This window comes from Dendrobates tinctorius, unplaced genomic scaffold, assembly GCF_039654945.1.
Source record: "Dendrobates tinctorius isolate UK_male_01 unplaced genomic scaffold, ASM3965494v1 ptg000019l, whole genome shotgun sequence".
NCBI lineage: Eukaryota > Metazoa > Chordata > Amphibia > Anura > Dendrobatidae > Dendrobates > Dendrobates tinctorius.
The window spans coordinates 25,490,606-25,515,619 of NW_027361687.1; the positions used below are offsets into that span (position 1 = coordinate 25,490,606).

Here is a 25,014-nt window from a genome sequence, read left to right on the forward strand (position 1 = left end):
CTCAGCTTCAGAGGTCAAAAGAATCGCCAATTTCCTACAAAAACACGGACACCCCATATAAACCCAGCGGAAAAGCTAAAGACCGAAAAAAAGAAAATGCATATATATATATCTGTGGCCGCAAACTGCAGAAAATGGCACTAAAAATGGAGCCTTTATAGAAAAAGTCAGTGAACTTCCAATAATCTGGCATCCAGTAATCTGGGAATTCTGACAATCTAATAGTTTTGAGACATCCGTTTATTCTGTAGCGTTTTTCCTCAATCCTTTTTAGAAACAAACTTTCCATACTCAATAACCCAGCACTCATTGGCTTCTGGCAATGGCAGACTACGGGAACTTTCCTATATGTGCATCTATAGAATTGGAGCCGGTTACATTTAATAATGTCATAATATCTAATCACAAAAAAAATCTAATTTAATATATATATTTTTTTTTTATTAACATGTAATATCAATATTTAATATAAATAAAATAATTCAATTTTTTTAATATAGAATTCTATATTACAAATTAATAATGAAATATTTACTGTAATATAATTGAATAATCTAACATTTTATACAAAAACTAAATATCCATTTTATAAATATAATATAAGTGCAATAGTTGAACACGTAATGCAAATAGAATTCAATTTTTTTTATAACATTTAATATATAAAAATATAAATATATATAATAATGTAACTGAAATAAAATAAATATAATTGATCAATCATAACTATTATGCATTCAAGGTAATATAAAAAATATTTTTTAATAAATGTAATATAAATATTCTAATTTCTCATTTAATAGAATACAAATTATAAACATTTCATACTGTAGTATTTAATATTACAAATATTAAATTTAATATAATTACAAATAATATTACTGTAACCATTTATTGAAATTCCAGCCAACATCGTCGCCAGTTTATCCGGTTGTGTAGTAATTGCCGGCGGTATGTTTTGTGCACACAGTAATGTATGCTATGTTTACACGTTGCGGTTTTTTTTGCTGAGTTTTTTATGCAAATTTTAAGCTGCGTTTTACAGTACCAGCAAGGTGTATAAGATTTCAGAAATCTCAGGCACACACATAAGTAAATGAGTAAAAGAAATAAATAGCCTTATAAGTCTAGTTCTGCGTCCAATGCATCGGCGATCCGTTATGGTGTGATCGTAGCGATCACTGAGGGGCCCAGTGACAGCCTCATTATCGCACATGGCCCCACGCTTGTGGATGCAGTTTTGCACCACCCATTCTGGGAGATTTTGGCAAGTAACGTGGAAATAAGAATATTGCTATAGATGTCTGACGTGACATTGGGGCTGATCCTTGGGCGGATCGGCTGCACGCCCAGCAGCAAATTCAAGTGCCGCCCTCAGATTCCTGCACCGTCGGCATTTATGCCCCCAAGTGAATGTACCCCAACTGTGTGAGTTATGTCAGCAGCACCTGCTGACCCATCACATGGCAATGATGTCACAAAACAGTTACACAGTGGTCTCCGACCCTCGGCTTTCCAGATGTCAGAATAACACTACAACTCCCAGCATGCCCGGGAGGCTACAGAGACGGAGATCTTGGATTTCTATGGAGCATGACATCCACAGCCAGATAAGATGCTATGTTCAGGTCTTTCTCTCCAGAAACCATTTTCTAAGCCGATTATATATATATGGATTTAATTGTGCTTATTCGGTAACACGAGCGGACAACAAGTCCCAGCCAGGAAGAATCAAAGCAGCTCAGATGACATGAAAAAGTCTATATGGCCACAATCAAATCTGGACCCACTGGTCCCAGCAGATCCACCTTCTGGCTTGGGTCTGAGTTTCCAGTCTTGGCATATTACCAGTATATGGAGGGGGCTGGCCAGAGCCCTACTTTCTATACATTGGTTGTAGATAGGAATTTTGGAACACACTCTTAATTCAATGATGCAAACATTTTTATTTGCACGTGCAGGCAATAAGCAGACATGGATTTGGAAATAAAGTTGCAGGAAAGGGAGCGACACATTTTACACTCCAACCCTGTACCGGGTCTTCATCACAAAGTCGCTATGTGGCAGGTAAAGCAGGGCGCTCTCGTGTCTAAGGCTGTGTGCACACGCTGCGGATTTTGCGGTTTTGGCCGCTGCGGACCCGCAGCAGTTTATGCTGCGGTGTACAGTACAATGATTTTCTATGGGAATCAAAAACCGCAGTGCAGACGGTGCGGAATTTTCCGTGCGGATTATCTGCGGTTTTCAATCCGCAGAAAGAATTGACATGTCAATTATTTCTGCGGATTCCCCTGCGGTTTGCCATCTCCTCCATTATTGAGGAGATTAAAAACCGCAGAGCAATCCGCAGGTATTTTGACCTGTGGTTTCACCTGCGGGTTTTACAAAATCCGCACCTAATCCGCAGTGTGTGCACACAGCCTAAGACATGTTCGTCTTAGAACGGGGGATGCACCTCTTTCCCTACCGAGAAGGGGGCTGACTTTGCTACTCAAACAAATCAGCCAGCCCCCTTCACACACAGCTCTGGCCATAAGGTGGCACAGGGAACAACATAGACATGCAGCTGCTTTATAGCAGGACATCAGCTGACAACCCCTTTAAATATTGCCATAGAAGCTTATAAAGTAAATACATAGATACAGACCAGGCACACCCCAACCCTGCAGTACAAGGAGCTCAGTGGCCCCTCTACCACATTAGTGGACCGCTTACTTATAGGACAAGGCAAAGCATAGGAGATCCTCAGCCCCATGCACATGTGAAGGATGCACACAATCTGATCAGCTGGAATATCTACATGTATGGTACGTAGCGACTGAGCAATGGGACATTAATGACCGCAGGGTTTGGAGACGTGGAAATGATAAAAACACTAACTACAGTAGCATAATCATAACAACATAATATTAATAACATACTAGAAGGACAAAAAAGGAAAAATATAACAATTTTATGACAAAAAAAACTACAAATTATTACATAAAAATAGCAATACAAATATATTAATAGCAAACATTATGAAAAAAAATATAAAAATAGTACTAAAAAATATATAATTAGAAATAGTAATACAAAATATATATATATATATATATATATATATATATATATATATATATATATATATATAGTAAATAAAAATAAAATAACTGAAAATAATAATAAAATAGACACAATGACAAGAACATCCGCTCACATGTAAGGACGACGTAGCAACTCATCAGTATATACGAGGACCAAGAGGCCGGGGAAGAGGACAATGACATAATAGGATTTCCCTTTAATTCTATTGATGCCCCAAGCAGTATATGACTGTGCCATGGATACCCATATCCCCCAGGATTACTTTTCAATTTTTCTCATCCAGGAAATGGGGATCTGGCAACTAGGCTCAGGGGAGTTAATGGTAAGGGGGGGCGAGAGAAGAGTCACATGTAGCCCCCCAATTTATATCTCATAAGCTTTCTGCTGAGGAATGTCATGCCAGTAGGAGTTGTACAAGCATTGCGCGTGGTGACAGGAGCCATGTAACCCCGGAGAGACTGGTACTACAGCACATCCCTAGAATTAGAGGAACTTCCTGCAGGATGGGAAGTAGCACAATCAGTATGCAAATAACCGCTGCCACCTGTCCCTGAGCCTCCCCAAGGAGAAGCACCAGAGAGTGGGAACCGAGTGATCAGCTCCTGGGGGCATAGAGTGGGTGCTCTGGTCAGGATAATAGGAAGCCCCCCCCTGATCTCCACCGTCACTACAGAATACATCGCCGATTAGGAGCTACTCTGACTAGTCTACCGACCCAGCGATTATTCATCTTAATACAGAGGCTGGGCTCCAGCAGAAAAAGCCAAACTGAATCCTAATAAGGAGTAAGGGGGAAGGTGGTCAGAAAATAGACAATTCCTCTAAGGAGAGGATCAGCAATATGCTCTATGTATAACATCCATCAGATGCCAGATTATATGGCTACTGCCCCCTGTAACAGTCCATCAGATGCCAGATTATGGGGGTACTGCCCCTGTATATAGCCATCAGATGGCAGATTATGGGGGCACTGCCCAGTGTATACCACCCATCAGATAGCGGATTATGGGGTAATGCCCCCTGTATACAGCCCATCAGATGCCAGATTATAGGGGTACTGCCCCCTGTATAGAGTCCATCAGATGGCAGTTTATTGGGGCACTGCCCAGTGTATACCACTCATCAGATGTCAGATTATGGGGTACTATGGGCTATGTATACAGTCAGTCAATCAGATGTGGGAATATGGCAGCACCGTCCTATGTATACAGTCCATCAGATGCCAGATTATTGGGTACTGCCCAGTGTATACAGTCCATCAGATGCCGGATTATGGGGGTATTGCCCACTGTATACCACCCATCAGATGCCGGATTATGGGGGTAATGCCCACTGTATACCACCCATCAGATGCCGGATTATGGGGGTAATGCCCACTGTATACCACCCATCAGATGCCGGATTATGGGGGTAATGCCCACTGTATACCACCCATCAGATGCCGGATTATGGGGTAATGCCCACTGTATACCACCCATCAGATGTCGGATTATGGGGGTACTGCCCCCTGTATACCACCCATCAGATGCCGGATTATGGGGGTACTGCCCCCTGTATACAGCCCATCAGATGTCGGATTATGGGGTACTGCCCCCTGTATACAGCCCATCAGATGCCGGATTATGGGGGTACTGCCCCCTGTATACCACCCATCAGATGTCGGATTATGGGGGTACTGCCCCCTGTATACCACCCATCAGATGTCGGATTATGGGGTACTGCCCCCTGTATACCACCCATCAGATGTCGGATTATGGGGTACTGCCCCCTGTATACCACCCATCAGATGCCGGATTATGGGGGTACTGCCCCCTGTATACAGCCCATCAGATGTCGGATTATGGGGTACTGCCCCCTGTATACCACCCATCAGATGTCGGATTATGGGGTACTGCCCCCTGTATACCACCCATCAGATGTCGGATTATGGGGTACTGCCCCCTGTATACCACCCATCAGATGTCGGATTATGGGGTACTGCCCCCTGTATACAGCCCATCAGATGTCGGATTATGGGGGTAATGCCCCCTGTATACCACCCATCAGATGTCGGATTATGGGGGTAATGCCCCCTGTATACCACCCATCAGATGTCGGATTATGGGGTACTGCCCCCTGTATACCACCCATCAGATGCCGGATTATGGGGGTACTGCCCCCTGTATACAGCCCATCAGATGTCGGATTATGGGGTACTGCCCCCTGTATACCACCCATCAGATGTCGGATTATGGGGTACTGCCCCCTGTATACCACCCATCAGATGTCGGATTATGGGGTACTGCCCCCTGTATACCACCCATCAGATGCCGGATTATGGGGGTACTGCCCCCTGTATACAGCCCATCAGATGCCGGATTATGGGGTACTGCCCCCTGTATACCACCCATCAGATGTCGGATTATGGGGTACTGCCCCCTGTATACCACCCATCAGATGCCGGATTATGGGGGTACTGCCCCCTGTATACAGCCCATCAGATGCCGGATTATGGGGGTACTGCCCCCTGTATACAGCCCATCAGATGTCGGATTATGGGGTACTGCCCCCTGTATACCACCCATCAGATGTCGGATTATGGGGTACTGCCCCCTGTATACCACCCATCAGATGTCGGATTATGGGGTACTGCCCCCTGTATACCACCCATCAGATGCCGGATTATGGGGGTACTGCCCCCTGTATACAGCCCATCAGATGCCGGATTATGGGGTACTACGCCCCCAGTATATGAAGCTGCCCCTGACTACCTCATCCCGCACTCCCACCATCCCCGTACGACTACAGCCCCCATCATGTAATCGCAGGGCTGAAGTTGAGCAGATGTCAGGTACATGACGCAGGTCCGCACATCACACACGGCCGTACATCCCCAGCATCGCCCCCGGGGTGACACCTGCCGCTGTCACCACCATCCACCCGCCGTCCCCGTGTCCCTCGTGTTGTCACCTCATTCCCGCCCACGTCACTGTCACACGCTTACCTGTCACCCGGGACTCCACACGGCGCTGCTCCGGAGGGGGCGGGTGTCCGCGGTGACGAGCTGAGCCGATGGTGGGAGGGGCTCCGGGTGACAGCAGAGGGAGGGCTCCAAACCTCCGGGATCCGCTACGCCGCAGCTTACACTGACTGTATCTGTCTCTTCCTGCTACGCCCCCTGCGGCCAATGGTTGAGCCCCGTGATGCTCTGACCAATGAAGGGCGAGCGCTCGTCTCAACCTGCCCGCCAATAAGAGGAGAACGGGACTGATGCGACTGACCAATGAGAGATGAGAAACGTTCCCCAGACCCAATGACATATTGATGATTGTAAATGGACCAATGAGGAGGGGAGTTGGTAGCGATAACGCACCAATCACAGGCAGGGCTGGGGCTCTGCCTCACACGCCCAAGAGATGGGGAGTTCACACTGATACCCGCTGACCAGTGCGACATAGGACGCTGACCCGTTGATGTACAGCAATGGTGCCGCGCTGAGCCGTGAGGCGGCTCTCGGGCATCGCCTACGGTGACGTCAGGGACGAGCGGTGACTGCGCAGTTGTCACCTGTGTGATAAAAAGCGGGCAAATAGTAATAGGCTCCAAAAGTCGTCATAAGGCGGCTGTTTACACCTGTAGCCACAGGATAACTGGGGCTCACGGGGGGGCCGACGCTAGCCGAATGTCTCCTAGACCTAGAGAATGGCTGGAGCCTGCATTCTGTCCCCAGGGTCCCAGTCACAGGACTGTGTGGTCTCCATGGCCGTACCCCACTGATCGCAAAGTGGTCACAGGACTGTGTGGTCTCCATGGCCGTACCCCACTGATCACAAAAATGTCACAGGACTGTGGCCCCCCATGGCCGGACTCCACTGATTACAAAGTGGTCACAGAATTGTGGGGTCCCATGGCCGGACTCCACTGATTACAAAGTCGTCACAGAATTGTGGGGTCCCATGGCCGGACTCCACTGATTACAAAGTGGTCACAGAATTGTGGGGTCCCATGGCCGGACTCCACTGATTACAAAGTGGTCACAGAATTGTGGGGTCCCATGGCCGGACTCCACTGATTACAAAGTCGTCACAGAATTGTGGGGTCCCATGGCCGGACTCCACTGATTACAAAGTGGTCACAGAATTGTGGGGTCCCATGGCCGGACTCCACTGATTACAAAGTGGTCACAGAATTGTGGGGTCCCATGGCCGGACTCCACTGATTACAAAGTCGTCACAGAATTGTGGGGTCCCATGGCCGGACTCCACTGATTACAAAGTGGTCACAGAATTGTGGGGTCCCATGGCCGGACTCCACTGATTACAAAGTGGTCACAGAATTGTGGGGTCCCATGGCCGGACTCCACTGATTACAAAGTGGTCACAGAATTGTGGGGTCCCATGGCCGGACTCCACTGATTACAAAGTGGTCACAGAATTGTGGGGTCCCATGGCATTGGCCGGACTCCACTGATTACAAAGTGGTCACAGAATTGTGGGGTCCCATGGCCGGACTCCACTGATTACAAAGTGGTCACAGAATTGTGGGGTCCCATGGCCGGACTCCACTGATTACAAAGTGGTCACAGAATTGTGGGGTCCCATGGCTGGACCGCGCTGATCACAAAGGGAGATTAGTAGATAACTACTAATTTTGAGCGGTTTTTATTCACTTAATTCAAGCTAGAAGACAATCATCAATATATCGTCAATGGTTTTTCAAAAAAGGCTTAAATGCAAATTTAGAGGAAAATAACGTAATTTTAAGTAAATGTGTTAAGTTATTTTCCGAATGTTCGCTCCAGAGGATCAACAATTGGGTCAGGAAGGAAGATTAGCTGTTTCAGGGCGGAGCACACCTTGGGGTGATACAGATACCCATTACTTTATCATGTCCCATCTACGGTTTACCTTGTAATGGACACGTGTCATTTTGCAACTATGATAACTCCATAACAAAAACCTAAAGAAATTAACTGGAATATAAGTTGGTATGTATGCAGTGTGTAGGCACATGTTCACACTGGTCACTAAACCGGGAAAATGCAAAATGAACAAATACCCTGCTGTAAGTAAAAAAACAATAGTGCATAAAAATAACAGGAAGTACTTTAACATAATTTTGATAAACTTAAAAGCCATTCCACCAAGTCAAGGTGATCTTATTCAGGACGGTCCTAACCTATAGTATTAAAACTTTTCCATACGTCAAACTTTGTTTATGGAAAAGACAACATTGTCTGCCCATACTGTACAAGGACACAAGTTTCTTCATGTATAGATTTGTATAACTTGGGGCGATCTGAGTCCCCATGGCGGTCCCACACTGTCAATGATATAGCTCCACCCACTTAAAAAATGTTAATTCAAGATATTTTAGTAAACACTTTCTGTTCTGAGTGTTATCATCCAGATAATAGGCAGTAGGCTCCATCTGACTGATATTAAAAGGCAAGAAACACTTGAAGTCCAGAATAGGTCATCTGTTTCCCAGGAATGGCTCCTGAGATCTCTAATCAGAATTGTAGAATATTTTGAGGAGGGCCTCAATATCACATAGCTAACGGCCAAGCTGCCCATAGACATTACATAGCTGACAGCCTAGCTGCCCATAGACATTACATAGCTGACGGCCGAGCTGCCCATAGACGTTACATAGCTGACGCCCGAGCTTCACATAGTCGTCACATAGGTGACGACCGAGCTTTCCATAGTCGTTACATATCTGACGGCCGAGCTGCCCATAGACTTAAATAGCTGACATCCGAACTGCCTATAGACTTTACATAGCTGACGGCCAAGCTGCCAATAGACATAACATGGCTGACGACCGAGCTGCATAGACGTTACCTACGTGACGGCCGAGCTGCCCATAGACGTTACATAGCTGAAGGCCGAGCTGCCCATAAATGTTACATACCAGATGTCCGAGCTGCCCATAGAAATTACATAGCTGATGGCTGAGCTGCCCATAGATGTTATATAGCTGACAGCCAAGCTGCCCATAGACATTACATAGCTGACAGCCGAGCTGCCCATAGACGTTACATTGCTGACGTCTGAGCTGTCTATAGAGGTTACATAGCTGACGGCCGAGCTGCTCATAGATATTACATAGCTGACAGCCGAGCTGCCCATAGACATTACATAGCTGACGGCCGAGCTGCCCATAGACGTTACATAGCTGACGCCCGAGCTTCACATAGTCGTCACATAGGTGACGACCGAGCTTTCCATAGTCATTACATATCTGACGGCCGAGCTGCCCATAGACTTAAATAGCTGACATCCGAACTGCCTATAGACTTTACATAGCTGACGGCCAAGCTGCCAATAGACATAACATGGCTGACGACCGAGCTGCATAGACGTTACCTACGTGACGGCCGAGCTGCCCATAGACGTTACATAGCTGAAGGCCGAGCTGCCCATAAATGTTACATACCAGATGTCCGAGCTGCCCATAGAAATTACATAGCTGATGGCTGAGCTGCCCATAGATGTTATATAGCTGACAGCCAAGCTGCCCATAGACATTACATAGCTGACAGCCGAGCTGCCCATAGACGTTACATTGCTGACGTCTGAGCTGTCTATAGAGGTTACATAGCTGACGGCCGAGCTGCTCATAGATATTACATAGCTGATGGCCAAGCTGTCCATAGACGTTGCATAGCTGACAGCCGAGATGCCCATAGATGTTACATAGCTGACAGCCGAGCTGCCCATAGACATTACATAGCTGACGGCCGAGCTGCTCACAGACGTTACATTAGCTGACGGCCGAGCTGCCAATAGATTTAAATAGCTGACATCCGAGCTGCCCATCGACATTACATAGCTGACGGCAGAGCTGCCCATAGACTTTACATAGCTGACGGCCGAGCTGCCCATAGACGTTACATGGCTGTTGGCCGAGCTGCCCATAGATGTTACATAGCTGACGGCCGAGATGCCCATAGTCATTACATTGCTGACGGCCGAGCTGTCCATAGAGGTTACATAGCTGACGACCAAGCCGTCCATAGACATTACATTGCTGAAGGCCGAGCTGCCCATAAATGTTACATAGCTAACATCCGAGCTGCCCATAGACATCACATAGCTGATGGCAGAGCTGCCCATAGACATTACATAGCTGTCGGCCGAACTGCCCATAGACGTTACATAGCTGACTGCCGAGCTGCCCAAAGATGTTACATAGCTGACAGCCAAGCTGCCTATAGATATTACCAGACGGCCGAGCTGCCCATAGACGACACATAGCTGATGGCCGAGCTGCCCATAGACGTTACATAGCTGACGGCCGAGCTGCCCATAGAGGTTACATAGCTGACGACCGAGCTGCCCATATATATTACATAGCTGACGGCCGAGCTGCCCATAGACGTTACATAGCTCAAGGCCGAGCGGTCCATAGAGGTTACATAGCTGACAATCGAGCTGCCCATAGACGTTACCTAAAGTGATGGTTGAGTTGCCCATAGACTTAAATAGCTGACATCCGAGCTGCCTTTAGACGTTATACAGCTGACGGCCGAGCTGCCCATAGACATAACATGGCTGGCGAACGAGCTGCCCATAGACTTTACCTACGTGATGGCCAAGCTGCCCATAAGCGTTACTTAGCTGACAGCCGAGCTGCCAATAGACGCTACATAGCTGAAGGCCGAGCTGCCCATAAATGTTACATAGCTAACGTCCAAGCTGCCCATAGACATTACATAGCTGACAGCCGAGCTGCCCATAGACGTTACCTAGCTGACGGCCAAGCTGCCCATAGATATTACATAGCTGATGGCCGAGCTGCCCATAGACGTTACATAGCGGACAGCCAAGCTGCCCATAGACATTACATGCCTGACGGCCAAGATGCACATAGATATTACATAGCTGATGGCTGAGCTGCCCATAGACGTTACATGCCTGATGTCCGAGCTGCCCATAGACGTTACACAGCTGACGGCCAAGCTGCCCATAGACGTTGCATACCTGACGGCCGAGCTGCACATAGACATTACATACACTACCGTTCAAAAGTTTGTTGTCATCTAGACAAGTTTGCGTTTTCCATGAAAACTCATACTTTTATTAATCAAATGCGTTGCCAAATGAATTTAAATAATAATTTTCTCCTTCAAACTTTGCTTTCGTCAAAGAATACTCCCTTTGCCGCAATTACAGCATTGCAGAACTTTGGCATTCTAGCAGTTAATTTGCTGAGGTAATCTGGAGAAATTTCACCCCATGCTTCCAGAAGCCCCTCCCACAAGTTGTTTTGGCTTGATGGGCACTTTTTGCGTACCATAAGGTCAAGCTACTCCCACAACAGCTCAATAGGGTTGCGATCTGGTGACTGCACTGGCCACTCCATTACAGATAGAATACCATCTGCCTGCTTCTTCCCTAAAGAGTTCTTGCATAATTTGGAGGTGTGCTTTGGGTCATTGTCCTGTTGCTGGATGAAATTTGCTCCAATCAAGCGCTGTCCACAGGGTATGGCAAGGCATTGCAAAATGGAGTGATAGCCTTCCTTATTCAAAATCCCTTTCACTTTGTACAAATCTCCCACTTTACCAGCACCAAAGCAACCCCAGACCACATCACATTACCTCCACCATGCTTGACAGACGGCGTCAGGCACTCTTCCAGCATCTTTTCAGTTCTTCTGCGTCTCACAAATGATCTTCTGTGTGATACAAACACCTCAAACTTGGATTCGTCTGTCCGTAACTCTTTTTTCAAATCTTCCTCTGTCCAATGTCTGTGTTCTTTTGCCCATATTAATCTTTTCCTTTTATTAGCCAGTCTCAGATATGGCTTTTTCTTTGCCACTCTGCCCTGAAGGCCAGCATCCCGGAGTCGCCTCTTCACTGTAAACGCTGACACTGGCGTTTTGCGTGTACTATTTAATGAAGCTGCCAGATGAGGACCTGTGAGGCGTCGAATTCTCAAACTTCTCTTTCTACTCTGGTTAGAGCCTGTTTGTGCTCTCCTCTGAAGGGAATAGTACACACCGTTGTAGGAAATCCTCAGTTTCTTGGCAACTTCTCGCATGGAATAGCCTTTATTTCTAAGAACAAGAATAGACTGTTGAGTTTCACATGAAAGTTCTTTTTTTCTGGCCATTTTGAGAGTTTAATGGAACCAACAAATGTAGTGCTCCAGATTCTCAACTAGCTCAAAGGAAGGTCAGGTTTATAGCTTCCCTAATCAGCCAAACTGTTTTCAGCTGTGCTAACATACTTGCACAAGGGTTTGCAAGGGTATTCTAACAATCCATTAGCCTTCTTACACAGCAAACACAAAGTACTATAAGAACACTGGAGTGATGGTTGTTGGAAATGGGCCTCTATACACCAATGAAGATATTGCATCTACAAACCAAACATTTGCAGCTAGAATAGTCATTTGCCACATTAGCAATGTATATAGTGTATTTCTGAATCATGTAATGTTAGCTTCATTGGAAAAAAAATGTGCTTTTCTTTAACCCCTTCACGACCTTTGACGCCACGTAGGCATCATGAAAAGTCGTGCCAGAACGACCCATGACGCCTATGTGGCGTCATGACTTTAAAGCCCCCCTGCGGGTCGGGTGACCTAGGTCACTGAAAGGTCACCCGACCCGCAGATACAAGGGGCTTTGTTCTTCACCACAGGGGGCGTGGCTTCGCCCCCACGTGGCTACGATCGCTCTGATTGGCTGTTAAAAGTGAAACAGCCAATCAGAGCGATAGTAATATTTCATCAATGAAAAATGATGAAATATTACAATACAGCCATGGCCGATGCTGCTGTAGCATCGGACATGGCTGGAGACACCGATTCCACCCCCCCACCGGCGATCGCCCCCCCGCAACTGAATGACAGCGGCGATCTGCCGCCGCTGTCATCATCTGCCCCCCTCCCATTCCCTCTGCTCCCCGCCAGAATCCGATAACCCCCTCACCCCCTCTCACCTCCCCCCGGCACCTTCTAAGTCCCCCTGTCGCTCCCGGTGTCCGGCGGGTCCGGTTCATGGGCGCCGCCATCTTAGAAAATGGCGGGCGCATGCGCAGTGTGCCCGCCCGAATCTGCCGGCTGCAGATTCCATTCTTTCATTTTGATCACTCTCACAGTGATCAAAATGAAAGAAGAAGTAAATAAACCCCCCGATTATCACCCCCATAGGTAGGCACAACTAATAAAATAAAGAAAATATTTTTATTTTTATTTTTCCATTAGGGTTAGGGTTAGGGTTGAAAAGAGGGTTAGGGTTGAAAAGAGGGTTAGGGTTAGGGTTGAAAAGAGGGTTAGGGTTAGGGTTGGAAAGAGGGTCAGGGTTAGGGTTGGAAAGAGGGTTAGGGTTAAGGTTGGAAAGAGGGTTAGGGTTGGAAAGAGGGTTAGGGTTAGGATTGGAAAGAGGGTTAGGGTTGGAAAGAGGGTTAGGGTTGGAAAGAGGGTTAGGGTTGGAATTAGGGTTAGGCTTGTGGTTAGGGATGTGTTAGGGTTAGGGCTGTGGTTAGGGGTGTGTTGGGGTTAGGGTTGGAGTTAGAATTGAGGGGTTTCCACTGTTTAGGCATATCAGGGGGTCGCCAAACGCGACATGGTGCAACCATTGATTCCAGCCAATTTTGCGTTCAAAAAGTCAAACGGTGCTCCCTCCCTTCCAAGCCCTGATGTGTGCCCAAACAGTGGTTTACCCCAACAAATGAGGTATCAGCGTACTCAGGAATAATTGCACAACAACTTTTGGGGACTAATTTCTCGTGTTACCCTTGGGAAAATAAAAAATTGCGGGCTAAAAAATTATTTTTGTGGAAAAAAATGATTTTTTCATTTTCACATCTCTGCATTATAAACTTCTGTGAAGCACTTGGGGGTTCAAAGTGCTCACAACACATCTTACATACGTTCCTTGGAAGGTCTAGTTTCCAAAATGGGGTCACTTGTGGGGGGTTTCCACTGTTTAGGCACATCAGGGGCTCTGCAAACGTAATGACGACCGCAGACTATTCCATCAAAGTCTGCATTTCAAAACGTCACTACTTCCATTCCGAGCCTTGACGTGTGCCCAAACAATGGTTCCCCCCCACATATGGGGTACCAGCGTACTCAGGACAAACTGGACAACAGCTTTTGGGGTCCAATTTCTCCTGTTACCCTTGTGAAAATAAAAAATTGCGGGCTAAAAAATCATTTTTTGAGGAAAAAAAAGATTTTTATTTTCACGGTTCTGCGTTATAAACTTCTGTGAAGCACTTGTGTGGTGAGCACCTTGAACCCCCATCTAGATAAGTTCCTTGGGGGGTCTAGTTTCCAAAATGGGGTCACTTGTGGGGGGTTTCCACTGTTTAGGCACATCAGAGGCTCTGCAAACGTAACATGATGCCCGCAGACCATTCGATCAAGTCGGTATTTCAAAACGTCACTACTTCCCTTCCGAGCCCCGACGTGTGCCCAAACAATGGTCCCTCCCCACATATGGGGTATCAGCGTACTCAGGACAAACTGGACAACAACTTTTGGGGTCCAATTTCTCCTGTTACCCTTGTGAAAATAAAAAATTGCAAGCTAAAAATTCATTTTTTGAGGAAAAAAAAAGATTTTTTATTTTCATGGCTCTGCGTTACAATCTTAGGTGAAGCACTTCGGGGTTCAAGGTGCTCACCACACATCTAGATAAGTTCCTTGGGGGGTCTAGTTTCCAAAATGGGGTCACTTGTGGGGGGTTTCCACAGTTTAGGTACATCAGGGGCTCTGCAAATGTAACATGATGCCCGCAGACCATTCCATCAAAGTCTGCATACCAAAACGTCACTACTTCCCTTCCGAGCCCTGACGTGTGCCCATACAGTGGTCATCCCCCACATATGGGGTATCAGCGTACTCAGGACAAACTGGACAACAACTTTTGGGGTCCAATTTCTCCTGTTACCCTTGTGAAAAAAAAAATTGCGTGCTAAAATTCATTTTTTTTGAGGGAAAAAAATGATTTTTTATTTTCACTGCTCTGCATTATAAACTTCTGTGAATCACCTGGGGGTTCAAAGTGCTCACTATGCATCTAGATAAGTTCCTTAGGGGGTCTAGTTTCCAAAATGGGGTCATTTGTGGGGGAGCTCCAAAGTTTAGGCACACAGGGGCTCTCCAAACACGACATGGTGTCCGCTAACGATTGGAGCTAATTTTCATTTCAAAAAGTCAAATGGCGCTCATTCCCTTCTGCGCCCTGCCGTGCACCCAAACAGTGCCCCCCCCCCACATATGGGGTACCAGCATACTCAGGACAATCTGGACAACAACTTTTTTGGTCCAATTTCTCCTGTTACCCTTGTGAAAATAAAAAATAGCGTGCTAAAAAATCATTTTTGAGGAAAAAAAAATGATTTTTTATTTTCACTGCTCTATGTTATAAACTTTTGTGAAGCACTTGGGGGTTCAAAGTGCTCACTACACATCTAGATAAGTTCCTTAAGGGGTCTAGTTTCCAAAATGGTGTCAATTGTGGGGGAGCTCCAATGTTTAGGCACACAGGGTCTCTCCAAACGCGACATGGTGTCCGATAACGATTGGAGCTAATTTTCCATTCAAAAAGTCAAATGGCGCTCCTTCCCTTCCGGGCCCTGCCGTGCACCCAAACAGTGGTTTATGACCACATATGAGGTATCGGTGTACTCAGGAGAAATTGCCCAACAAATTTTAGGATCCATTTTATCCTGTTGCCCATGTGAAAATGAAAAAATTGATGCTGAAAGAAAATTTTTGTTGGAAAAATTAAAATGTCCCTTTTTTCCTTCCATGTTGCTTTAGTTCCTGTGAAACACCTAAAGGGTTAATAATCTTCTTGAATGTAGTTTTGAGTAGCTTGAGGGGTGCAGTTTTTAGAATGGTGTCACTTTTGGGTATTTTCTGCCATATAGACCCCTCAAAGTGACTTCAAATGTGAGGTGGTCCCTAAAAAAAATGGTTTTGTAAATTTTGCTGTAAAAATGAGAAATCACTGGTCAACTTTTAACCCTTATAACTTCCTAACAAAAAAATATTTTGCTTCCAAAATTGTGCTGATGTAAAGTAGACATGTGGGAAATGTTATTTAGTAACTATTTTGTGTCACATAACTCTCTAGTTTAACAGAATAAAAATTCAAAATTTGAAAATTGCGAAATTTTCAAAATTTTCACCAAATTTCTGATTTTTTCACAAATAAACGCAAAAATTATCGATCTAAATTTACCACTAACATGAAGCCCAATATGTCACAAAAAAACAATCTCAGAATCGCTAGGATCCGTTGAAGCATTCCTGAGTTATTACCTCATAAAGGGACACTGGTCAGAATTGCAAAAAATGGCCAGGTCATTAAGGTCAAAATAGGCTGGGTCATGAAGGGGTTAAAAAATAAGGAAATTTCTAAGTGACCCTAAACTTTTGAATGGTAGTGTAGCTGACAGCCAAACTGCAAATAGACTGTCATGGTTAGGACATGGTTAATGTCCTGTTCTCACAGGGTTAACTTTTGCCGGCCTTTCTTTGGATCTGGGAGGGGTATTTACTCTCACTCCAAACTAGCATTCTCTGTCAGTTATACTTCTGTTCTGGTGTGTCTGACCCCTGGTGTGCGTGTACTCTGCGTTGTTTGTTTGCTTCCCGTGTATGACCCGGCTTGTTCCTTCACTCTGTACTCCTTCTCTCATTTTGGTACCATTGTCTTTTCTGGTTCTGACCTCCTGGCTTGGCTATCGTTACTCCGTTACAGTTTACCCCTATTGTACCGTCTAATGCCCGTTCTGGTTTTCTGATCTATTGCTACGTCCTGACTATCCATTCTGTCTAATCCTTTGGTACTGTATTGCTATCTCGTGCTTTGACCTGGACTTGATCTGGTTTCTGTCTCTGTCTATGCCCCTTGGTAACATTGTCTTGTAGTTACCTTTCTAGGAGTTTCTCTGCAGCTCCTAGCTCCGTGGAGCTTAGGCCACGCCCCAGCAGTCACATGATTCAGGTCCTGGAGCATGCATTGTCACCACTGCTGCCCGCTCCGCAGGTATCTTTGTGCACAGTCTTTGTACTCAGGACACGCGCTCTGGCTCAGTGAGCAAGTGCAGTGCGGTGTTCCTGACATAGACGTTACATAACTGATGGTCGAGCAGCCCATAGATGTTGCATAGCTGATTGTGACAGTGATCCACATGTTTTCCTTGTTAGTTAATATTACATGCAAGCTTAATGAGGTTTCAGTAAACAGTTTCCATTATTGCAATACTTTTATCTGATCATTTATTGTCTACGAAGTATGTATCACCATCTTGGATTTCCATCTTCTGCCTTTCTTATATCCAGTATGGTCAGAAGAATCATTACTTTGCTTCCCTTTCCTTCTTACCCCCAGACAAGATGTTTTCCAAGTATGGTCCACAGCCTAATGTGTGCCGATTACCTATGTCCTGTCCGTCATCTGGTCATGAACTAAGGTGAACCTTGTCCTTCATTATATCCCACCTCTTCCATTCCAAAATCTCTCCTGTTTCTGTCTTCCCATCATTCCCGACCACTCTATATCGCACATGTACAATTTTCCATTTTCAGATGTCTTATGGCCTCTCTCTTGTGGCCATGACCATGTATGCTCCTCCAAATTTGATCTCATCAACATAGCTACAAAGGAACAGTCTCTGCATATGCTCAGTGTCACCCTTACGGCTTCCATGTCTCCCTTTCAGTATATCTACCTAGGACGCTCACTATATGCTCACTCTTCCATACTCATGAACCTCCCTTCTCTCGATTATTCACAGTACAGCCATCCGTGGGATTTGTTATCCCATTAAGTCTGTAAAATACCCCTTCTCCTCTTCCATTTTCCCTTAGCTGATTCACCTTTCATGACTTTTTGTTTCTGCTTATTTGATTTTTGAATAGAAGGAAAACTAAGTAACACCAAAAAAGTAGAAGAGACTGAGACACTACTGAAGTGAAGAATCACAGAACATCCTCATAAATTCAAACCAAGTCACTCACATTCTAAAGAAGGTGGCTAAATCATGGTCAAAGTTCTCAATCAGGAGAAGCCTTCAAGAATGTAAATCCAGAGGAATTATCTCAAGAATCCAACTATTGGTGACAATTAAGAACAGAAATACCAGATTAGACTATAAATCTAAAAATTCTTATCTGTAACAAGCGAACAGTATCAATCAAGAAGGAGAGGAAGGGCTCCTGATCTGAAGACCTCCACACCATCTGTCACACGTGGTGGAGGAAGTCTTATAAGATCGAGATGTATGGCACCAATACAACCTTACCTGAACCAAATTGATTATATTGTTCACCTACAGAAGGCAGTAAGACTCACAAACAAGCTGCAAATGATGACGTCTGCAGTAAACGCAAAGCATCTCAAGTATTATTTAGTGAGGTCCAGTTTGAAACGTCGAGCAGTTAGACCTAAACATAAGCCCAACTGCTCAATTTAGGATATACTGGATAGGAGAGTTTGAGAAAAAAAGTACACAGATGTCCCAAAGCCATAGCAGATCCCTCTTTCAAGGATTTACGCATTTGAGGATCTCTGGTGATCAGCTAATTACCAGCAAGATTGAAGAGACATTCACAGATTGTCATAAAAAAAAACAAGCAACAGTAAGAGACAGCCAACTTTGCCATATAATAAAGAGTCACGTACTGGGCTACGCAAAGTGTCCATAGTTTTGTCACCCAAAGCACCCAGCTTCAGTCCATATCCTACATAAAAGCCATGGAGATCCTATAAATCACCATGTCCCACCATGTTTCCTGGTTAACGCTGAACTATCTTGACCTGACAAAGAGTAAAGAATGTGCAAAATGCACAATGTGGTGGACCACAAAGCTTGGTCAAGGTTGTTCGAGAGGAGCCAGTTGAGGTGTGCTGCCTCCAAGTCTTTCCTGGCCCGTTATGGCCCAATATACAGTATGATCTACTGTGCCAAGTTTTATAGCAAAGGCTGAGCTTGCCTAAGGACTGTCCTGTTTCCCATCACTGCACCATACATGGAGTAATGAGAAGCCAACGTATCCTAAAACTATGACCTCTCCGATAACAAGTAGGACGCCTGTTCTCTACGTCTGACGGACAAACCCTACACCAATAAGCGTCCTGAAGATGGCCTCCAAAATGCGCTCTGCAGTCCCAGCACATGAGCAGATTTTCTGTTATTTACTACAGCAATAAAAATATTCCATCCAGTCTCCAATCCCAGTCATAACAAGATGCAATCAATCTTCAGTCTATGCACACGACCACAGCCGTTAGAAACCCTACAACCCCGACTCTTGGCGTGTCTGGTAAGTCCAGGGTACGTGCGTGCACAAAGGACATTTCTTCTTCACACCTCTTCAGATTTTATCCGATACATGGCAGAGGTAAAATCCGTTGTGAAAATCTCATCCTCGTGCTGCAGATTTTAGCTACGTGTCGATCACATACGTATTTCTCCGCTGGTGTGTTACTGCAGATCCTTTTCCAGGATTGTTTTTTTGGTGTACTAATCAACACTTCAATAAGTGTGCACTCTTTGCCTAAACTTGAGTAGATGTTGCTTTTTTAGTTATATTTTTATCATAATTCCTGTTTATAGTGACCTAAAATATTGTCGACACTTTGAGCGATTCATGGAGGGGCTAGTTGCCTGAATGCACACAGATGTGGCTTGTATACGGCGCCTGTCAGAGGCATAGGGTTTTGGTTCACCAGGGGATGAAAAGTCTGAGTGGGCCTCTAAACAGGTAACACTAATTACAAATGGGTAACTATCCCCAGTCTCCAAAACCTCCTCATCCTACTGATACCCCAACACTGAGACTCTGCTGCCATATATGTCCCTATTACTGCGCCAATCGTGTGCCCTCTAGATGGTAATACAACCCTCTAGAATATATTAATGCCCTGTGCAAGTGTCCTAGATAACAGCGCCCACATTTTGCAAGCACCAGCCCTGCCCCAGCATCACACTTTCAACTGTATCTGCATCTTGGAAAAGTAATGATGGAAAAGGAAGCCATCAGCTCCCTTCTCCATCATTCTCCTTTCCATCCGAGCGCTGACGTCTCAGCGCAGCAGGCGAGATGATGTCACTACATTATTTTGGGGGGGGTTTCACCATGATGTCTATGTACGCCCCCTACAGGCATCCTAATTTCTCCAGCCAACACTAAAGGGTCCTGGTGCATCCAGCATAAAGGATAAAAAAAATTTGCAATAAAAGATGTATAAAAATGCATCGGTCAATACTTTATCCGAAATACAAAAGTTCTCAACCTTTGCCAAGGGTCTTGAGAGTCCCTGTAATAAAATTTAAGGCAAAACACAGCAAACAGACATCAAATTCGCAAAAACATTGCAGACTAAAGCCATCCATATTTAAAAGGCTTATCCGTGTGCATTTCTAATACTCGGCAAACAGCCCTCCTTTATTCTGGGGATCTCAGCATCCTGCAGTACAGTGGTATTGTAAGCTGGTGGCCTTTTATAATAGACTATGGGTTGCTACTGGTACACGGCATATAGAGGACGCCATACACATTAGACTAACACCGGACACTCCAATACCTCGCCAATTCTCCAGAAACGTAACTTTTATTCACGCACAGTATTAAAAGAAAATATTTTTGCCTCAGGGGGTCTTTTCAAACCAATGCTATCATGTGGGTTGTCCACCTTTTGGGGATATTTTTGTAATTACATAAATGCATGTACAGTTGTGCTCAAAAGTTTACATACCCTGGCAGAATTTTTGCTTTCTTTTTTAAGAGAATATGAATGATAACACCAAAACTTTTTCTCCACTCATGGTTAGTGGTTGGGTGAAGCCATTTATTGTTAAACCTGATCAAATGTTTACAAACCCCAATTCCTAATACCATGTATTGCCCCCTCTAACATCAATGACAGCTTGAAGTCTTTTGTAGTAGATGTGGATGAGGGTCTTCATTTTCTCAGATGGTAAAGCTGCTCACACTTCTTAGCAAAAAGTCACCAGTTCCTCTAAATTCCTGGGCTGTCTAGCATGAACTGTGCGCTTGAGATCTCCCCAGAGTGGCACAATGATATTGAGGTCAGGAGGCTGAGATGGCCACTCCAGAACCTTCACTTTGTTCTGCTGTAGCCAATGACAGGTCGACTTGGCCTTGTGTTTTGGATTGTTGTCATGTTGGAACGTCCAAATACATCCCATGCGAAACTTCCGGGCTCATGATTGCAAATTTGCCTGCAGTATTTGCTGATAACATGCTACATTCATCTTTCCTTCATCTTTGACCAAGTTTCCTGTGCCTTTGTAGCTCACACATCCCCAAAACATCAGCGATCCACCTCCGTGCTTTACAGTAGGATTGGTGTTCCTTTCATCATAGGCCTTGTTGACTTCTCTCCAAATGTATCATTTATGGTTGTGGCCAAAAAGTTATATTTTGGTCTCATCACTCCAAATTACCTTGTTCCAGAAGTTTTGAGGCGTGTCTCTGTGTTGTTTTGCATGTTGTAGGAGAGATACTTTGTGGCATTTGCACAGTAATTGAGTTTACACTCTCCTGCTGAAAGTCCAAGCCAGGTGGGCTGGACATGTGGTCAGAATGCCTGACACCCGACTACCAAAACAACTGCTGTACAGAGAACTGGCAAGGAAAGCGAGCAGTTGGGGGGCAGAAGAAGCGCTATAAAGACTGCTTTAAGGTGTCTCTAAAAAATCTGGAAATCAACATCAATGAATGGGAAGAGCTTGCCCTGGATCATCCAGGTTGGCGGGGCAGGATCACCTCAGGAGCACGTGCAGCTGAAGATAGGAAAAACTTGGAAGCAAAAAGAAAGCGTGCTGTCCGCAAGGCACAAGCAAAATCTGGTGTACTGACCACATCTACTGCCTTATGTCAAGTATGTGGGCGAACCTTCAGGGCCCGGATTGGCCTTATCAGCCACCTCCGGACCCATAACTATTAATTCTCTTCTAACCCTGAAGCCATGGTCATCTTCGACTACGAAGGATGAACATTATTATATTCCATCAGAATAAATCCACAGATCTACGTCTCTCTGAAGAACCTATTAGCTGTAAGATACAATATTGTTACGCTCCAGGAAGACATCCAGTCCTCTCTTGAACCCCTCAACTTCACCATCACCACCTTCTCAGGCAAGGAATTCCAGATTCTCACTGCCCTAACAGTAAAGAATCCTCTTCTATGTTGGTGGAAAAACCTCCTCCAGACGCAGAGAATGCCCCCTTGTGACATTCCTTGGCATAAACATATTCTCGGAGAGATATTTGTATTGTCCCCTTATATACTTATACATGGTTATTAGATCACACCTCAGTCATCTTTTTTCTAGACTAAATAATCCTAATTTTGCTAATCTCTCTGGGTATTGTAGTTCCCCCATCCCCTTTATTAACTTTGTTGCCCTCCTTTGTACACACTCTAGTTCCATTATATCCTTCCTGAGCATCGGGGCCCAAAACTTTACACAGTACTCCATGTGCGGTCTAACCAGAGATTTGTACAGAGGCAGTATAATGCTCTCATCATGTGTATCCAGACCTCTTTTAATGCACCCCATGATCCTGTTTGCCTTGGAAGCCGCTGCCTGACACTGGCTGCTCCAGGTAAGTTTATCATTAACTAGGATCCCCAAGTCCTTCTCCATGTCAGATTTACTCAGTGGTTTCCCATTCAGTGTGTAATGGTGATATTGATTCCTGCTTCCCATGTGTATAACCTTACATTTATCAATGTTAAACCGCATCTGCCACCTTTCGGCCCAAGTTTCCAACTTATCCAGATCCATCTGTAGCTGAATACTATCTTCTTTTGTATTGACTGCTTATTTGTTATCTATATATATATCCAGGGGAAGAGCCTTGAGGAGATCATTTGCATATTCCCAGTGCCTTCTGGGATAAGTGAAGAGTCTCCGCGAGCTCAATGATCACTGGGTTTTGGCCGTTGCCACAAATGCAAGCTTGTGTCCCTGTTGGAGGAAAAGTTGCAAAATCTCGAAGAGAGGTTAGCTACGTTGAAGATCATTAAGGAAGGTGAAGAGTTCTTAGACAGAGCAGACATTATCTCTTCATGTTACAGAAAGAGAAGAAATTCGATGTGCACCTGAAGAAACAGAGGAATGGAGACGTGACCCAGAGAAGCAGGAGGATCAGGAGGCAGTCAGCACCCATACTTCTCAGGAACCAGTACCAGGCTCTCACGCAGGAAAACGATGAAGAAATACATCAGGGTAAGACTTTGCCCACAAATAGCAACCTTGTACGCCCTCAGAGTCCTCCTGGATGGAGAAAGAAAAATGTTGTGAAGAAGGAACGGAGAGTGGTGGTCATGGGGGATTCCCTGTTGAGAGGAACGGAGGCCGCTATCTGCGGACCGGATATAACTTCAAGAGAAATGTGCTGTCTTCCAGGTGCAAAAATTAAAAATGTGTCTGACAGGATATCAGGACTCTTCAGACCTACAGACGACTACCCGTTCCTGCTACTACATGTGGGGACAAATGACACCGCAAGAAACGACCTGGAAACCATCTGCAGAGACTTTGAAGACTTAGGCAAGAAAGTGAAAGAACTGGGAGCGCAGGTGGTCTTCTCTTCCATCCTCCCAGTGGATGGCCATGGAACAAGGAGGTGGAATAAGATTCTGCAGGTGAACAACTGGCTACGTCGATGGTGCCGTCAGCAACGATTTGGATTTATGGATCACGGAGTGAATTACCTTTACGATGGACTACTTGCTAGAGATGGGGTGCACCTTACGAAGACTGGAAAACATGTATTTGGAAGTCGCCTTGCTACACTTGTAAGGAGAGCTTTAAACTAGAACAACATGGGAAGGGAAGCAAAAGACCAGAAAAAGCCATACACCTGACAAATGCTATTGAGAACTCGGCTATTAGAAGTGGAAAGGAAGAACAAAGAGAAAAGAATCTAATTAATAAAAATATTGGAGAAAGAGAAACCAATCACAAACTAAAATGTTTCTGTAGTGAAACCTCCACCAGGGGGAGCTGGTGAGGGAAGAGAGGTTATACACTAAGAGCAGCAACCCTGAGCAACAGCACAGGTGCCACAGGTAACGAGAGAGAATAGTCAGACGAACCGAGTCAGAAACTAACAGTAGCCGACGTACCAGAAGGAGCAGCAATACACATAGTCAAAATACCAAAGCCGAGAGTCAGAAAGCCAAAACATGAGCACAGGGTCCAAAACGTGAGACGAAATACGTGGTCGGGGTACAAGCCAGGGAGTCAGATGCCAGAGAGGGAACGTAACAGCAGAAAGGAATACCAAGAGACGGGGTCAGAAATCAGTCCGGGTCATACACGTGAATATCAGTCCAAGGCAGGAGGATCACCAGGGTACAAGGGTCAGCGGCTCTAAACTGCAAGCTTGAGCTATCACTAACACTGGTCAGCAGGCTGTGAGGGATTGAAATAGCCCAGCTAGCTCCAGAACGAGGCTGAGGAGATTAACCCCCGCATGACCAGTCCGGAGTGAAGACAGCAGAAGATAAACTCCGGACTGGACCATGACAGTTTCTATACTAATGTACAAAGCATGGGCAACAAACAAGGAGAATTGGAACTACTAACACAGGAAAAGAAATATGATGTCATTGGAATCACTGAAACTTGGTGGGACGATACACATGATTGGAATACAAGACTAGAAGGATACAACTTATTTGCAAGAAACAGACTTGATAAACGAGGAGGAGGTGTCGCATTGTATGTTAGAAACATGTATATCTGCACAGAGATTGAAGCTTCAGAGACTGGGAGTTCTGTGGAAACTGTTTGGGTAAGAATACAAGGACAGAACAATGGAAAGGACACCATTGTAGGCATTTACTACAGGCCGCCTGTGCAAGCTGAAGATATGGATGAACTCTTTATGCATCCAATGGCCAAGTTCTCCATAAAATATGACAT

General features: G+C 45.2%; 1 protein-coding gene across 3 annotated transcripts in view; it reads right to left on the bottom strand.

Annotated features, from left to right (window-relative positions):
• Window positions 1–25,014, bottom strand: part of BAHD1 (bromo adjacent homology domain containing 1) — a 161,276-nt gene that overhangs the window by 63,187 nt on the left and 73,075 nt on the right. The window contains exon 1 of one of the 3 annotated variants that reach the window (XM_073566718.1): window positions 6,071–6,276. The exons of the other annotated variants lie outside the window; for them this stretch is intronic. The gene's annotated coding sequence lies outside the window, so the exon portion shown is untranslated. Of the gene's footprint in view, window positions 1–6,070; window positions 6,277–25,014 lie in introns of those variants that run through there. 3 annotated transcript variants of the gene reach the window in all.